The sequence below is a fragment of the Hesperophylax consimilis genome, chromosome 30 (assembly GCF_061612785.1).
Source record: "Hesperophylax consimilis isolate HC1 chromosome 30, BYU_Hcon_1.0, whole genome shotgun sequence".
NCBI classification, from domain to species: Eukaryota; Metazoa; Arthropoda; class Insecta; order Trichoptera; family Limnephilidae; genus Hesperophylax; species Hesperophylax consimilis.
In genome coordinates this window covers 7640210-7644613 of record NC_142865.1, presented here as the reverse complement: position 1 = coordinate 7644613, position 4404 = coordinate 7640210, and the positions used below count along the sequence as shown (strand labels likewise).

Genomic DNA, 4404 nt, shown 5'->3' with positions numbered 1-4404 from the left:
CATAATACACATTTAAGTAGGTATAGGTAATGATATTATAAAAATCCAAGACATATTATATTCATACTAATCAAATAAAAAATGTAGCGCCGCTTATGAAAAGGATAAACATTCAAAGAATATGAATTTTAACCGGCTATTAAAGTATGTCCACTGGACCTCTATAGTTCAGTGAAACCATACACATTGTCCTTGTTACGTAACTTCACTCTATTAATTTATCATAATTTAATTTTTAGAAACATAGAAAAATATTATTTTTTTATTATTTATTTATTTATTTTTCATGTTCTCCATGAAACGGTTATACACCAATATATCATGGAGAAGATTACAAATTAAAAGGTTTACACAGGCAGTTTTACTATTTTGTCACATGCGTTATAAGATAGTTACTGAATTGTCTGTAGGTGACATTGAAAATGTCGATGGTTAAGGCGACACAATACCCTGATAACGGGGATTTGCCCCGACGCTCACATTTTAATTATTTCTGATGAGCTTATTACTAAAATCTTAAATGTTTCTAGAGGGATTCGAAGGGATGCAAGTTATTTATATTTAAGATTAATAAAAACAGGACCTTACAATTAAATATATTATGTAAAACGATAAGTACATTTTATTAAATGTAAAATGTTGTAAGATAAGCGGCAAGTACCAGATTTTATTTTTCTAGACGATGAATTAGTAACTTCCCGACGACTCCCTCACAAAAGATTAGAGATTTTATTAATGTATTCATAAGAATTAATTAAAATAAAAACACTCGCGAAAATCCAATTTCTGGCCAGATACACGAAAAACGACCGCCAGTACTTCAAAACTCTCTATTGTGCGTAGTATATTTGTGTGCGGGTTGACAAGGAGTTACTACGTATTGATTCAGACGCCGCGAAAGTTCCGGCCTGTAAGGTTGTGTCACCCGGCCGGTCGCTCCGGTCATTTCTTTTACGTATTTTTTTATTTAATCAAACGATACTTTGAAATCTATTAGTGAAATTTTCTGTTTTTTATAATTTAACTTCTTCCTCAAGTGAGTAAAGGTTTTTTATATAAATAATAAATATAAATATAAATAATAACCAATACAAAAGAATACATTGTTAAATGCGTAAATGTGTAGGCACTTGAGAAAAAAGGTGACACTAAAGTATTGTCGTTATGTTATTATATATCATTTCTAGCCCAAGTAGACTTTTTTACTATTAATCTTTTTTTTCACGCGACGCGGCTGTCTGTCCGGTTGTCACAACCAGCGGCACAGAATGTTATAGAGTGCCCCTTCACTAGAATCGTTTTCCTAGTTTTATTTATTTACGCCCTACTGGGCTTTTACATTGATTTCTAATTATACAGTCATGTTAGTTGTAACAATGGAATATCTAATAAATTATGGTAAAATAAAAGGAGTTTTTTTACTAAGGAGTGGTATTCTCTTATATTTCAATAAAGTGTTTGTGAAGAGTTCGTTTCATTACTAATACTCCAGGGCAATTACCGATTCGCGATCGTAATTATTCCGGTAGTCCCAATTTTTTTATATGTTTTATAAACTGGTTCCCTGATGTAAAATCTGAGTTTCCGACCTTGGCACACCTGTGCTCGCGCCGCCATTTTGAAAAAAACCGGCCGAAATCGCTCCAAAATCTAGTTTTTCCAAAATATCTCATTCCCAATGCAAATTTCGGCTAAATTAGCTAAACAATTAAAGTAGAACATAAAATTACTTACTACTTTTGTCTAAACAATTTTCTTCAATCTCTAATAGGTACCGAGGTAGAAAGTCGTAAAGGTGCGTATATTTTTGAAAAAAACAAGTTTTTTGCGCGACTAGCTTTTGTTTTTTGTAAATATCTCGTTTCCAGTACAATTTTGTGAAAAAATTATTGATACTAATTTTGTAGAAAATAAAATTTCATAAAATAAATAGGTATTTAATTTATGTGTTTTAACTCTAATATGTATCCAAGCTCTTATCCACCAAAACCAGTTAAATTACCCAACAACAAATTTTTGAAATTCGAAAGTTTTTTTCCATAAAACAAAAACTCTACATCGAAAGTTTTTCTCCATGCAGACAATTAGACATATGTCACCTATAAAGTACCTAAAGTCATTCGAATATTAAAAAGAGTCATTAATCTTTTAAGTTTAGATTGTTAGATCATTTGTTGTAGATAGAATTGTGCAATTATCTCCCCAAGTTACTGCACTTAATTACGTTGAAATGATTTTCAAATTTAAGGTAAAATTGAACCAATTTATAATAAATCTCTTGGCTAATATATACTTACGTTTCAGTTAAATATGGGAAAACAGAAGACAAAAGGAGTTTTATCCCGAACAAAATTACGGCACCAAGGAAAATGTTTAACGGAATGGAGAAGGTACTACTTAAATACACACATAAAAATAGATCTTTGGGATACGTTTTTTACAGAACATAATTGTACAATGTCAGCTTAAATAATTTTATATATGTAGATATATACATATATACGCAGTCGATAAACTTCTGAGCATATTGAATTTGGAATATAAGAAGTAAATTAATTTTGATTTCCGGTGACATATTTTTATTTTTACCGAAATGCATTTTTTACACCAAATAAGCTCAGGAATTGTTGGTGAAAGTTTGTCGGGCATGTCTTAATACATCTCTAAATAATTAGGGAATAGAGACAGTATAAATAATTAACAATATTTCTCATTTTAGGAAAAATTCCGCAAGACTTCATCCAGATAATATTGCAAATAATAAAGAAAATACGAGTATTGTGTTAAACACTATACCGACACTCAACATGGTAATTTTTTCACAATTTCTGTAAATATAAAGTAAATAATATTAATTTTATATGATTAAATAAGCGCTCTAAAAAAATTAACAAAAACTGACATTATTTTTCAGCACGGACCAGAGATGAATGAACCTGAAAAGTTTTCACTATTTGCTGGCTCTAGTTCTTATGACACTAACGTGCATGCCGTTTCCAGCCCCTTATAGCTAGGTCTGACGCAGGCATGACGATTGTTGTCAACTGATATGTTCTCACAACAATAATTGTTGAAGAAAAATAAAATTAAGGAATGAAATTTAAAACACTTTACCTCTGTTTCAATTTTTGGCCTGGTTTTGGTGGATTAGAGCTTGGATACGTATTAGAATTAAAACACATAAATTATATACCTATTTATTTTATGAAATTTTATTTTCTACAAAATTAGTATCAATAATTTTTACACAAAATTGTACTGGAAACGAGATATTTACAAAAAATCAAAGCTAGTCGCGCAAAAAACTTGTTTTTTTCAAAAATATACGCACCTTTACGACTTTCTACCTCGGTACCTATTAGAGATTGAAGAAAATTGTTTTCACAAAAGTTGTAGGTAATTTTATGTTTTACTTTAATTATCTAGCTAATTTAGCCAAAATTTGCATTGAGAATGAGATATTTTGGAAAAACTAGATTTTGGCGCGATTACAGCCGGTTTTTTTTTAAATGGTGGCGCGAGCACAGGTGCGCCATGGTCGGAAATTCAGATTATACATCATGGGATCAGTTTATAAAACATATAAAAAAATTGGGACTACCGGAATAATTACGATCGCAACCCCCTTTTTGGCGCTATGTGTACTGGCCTATAATACGGAATCCCCAAATATATCGACAACATTCTCACATTTATAACCCAGATAACATGTAGGTACGTTTATAATCAACAAATCAATACAAAAACCGACCAATATCATATAACAACAAAGGCAAAGGCATATGGCAACAAAGAAAAAAAGAACAGGTATCCGCTAGTAAGCAGGGTGAAAAAAATCAAAGGCAGAATAAAGAACACAGAAAAATGTGCAATTAATGCTTGCTTCTAGACTCAGCAATATACCACCTCTATCTATATTACAGCAGGTAATTTATACACTTGTATATACCCGTCTATACGTACTTATACGCTCGTGTGTATAATTCCAAAATTTGATTGAAAATTGAATTAACATAATGTTTCTAATATTGTTTTTATTTAATCACGAAAATACTTAATATATCAATAATCCGATGCCGAAAGGACCGATTTCACCGGAGAAAAATTCTGATTTAAACATATAATTTTATTATGAACGTATTGAAGTCGTAAAAAATTTTCAAATACATATTTCCCATACATATTGTTTTCAATTATATATCCGTAATAGAAATTTTAAACCGTTAAATATTTATGTTATAAACAGAAAGCCTACCTCAAACATTAACGAATTCTTAATGTATCATGAATCTATTTTAAATAACTGTATAGATGATACCCTTATCTTTGGTGATTTCATCATTGACATTCTTCAAAAAAATAATACATCTCTTAAATACATCAACACGCTAGACTCATACAACT

General features: G+C 30.4%; 1 long non-coding RNA gene across 1 annotated transcript; it reads left to right on the top strand.

The window, feature by feature from the left end:
• The first annotated feature begins 609 nt into the window (after positions 1 to 609).
• On the top strand, positions 610 to 2931 carry LOC149409593 (uncharacterized). Its single transcript, XR_016305142.1, has 3 exons — positions 610 to 1036; positions 2305 to 2390; positions 2720 to 2931. It is a non-coding gene; the product is annotated as an uncharacterized LOC149409593 (long non-coding RNA).
• The last annotated feature ends 1473 nt before the right edge of the window (positions 2932 to 4404 follow it).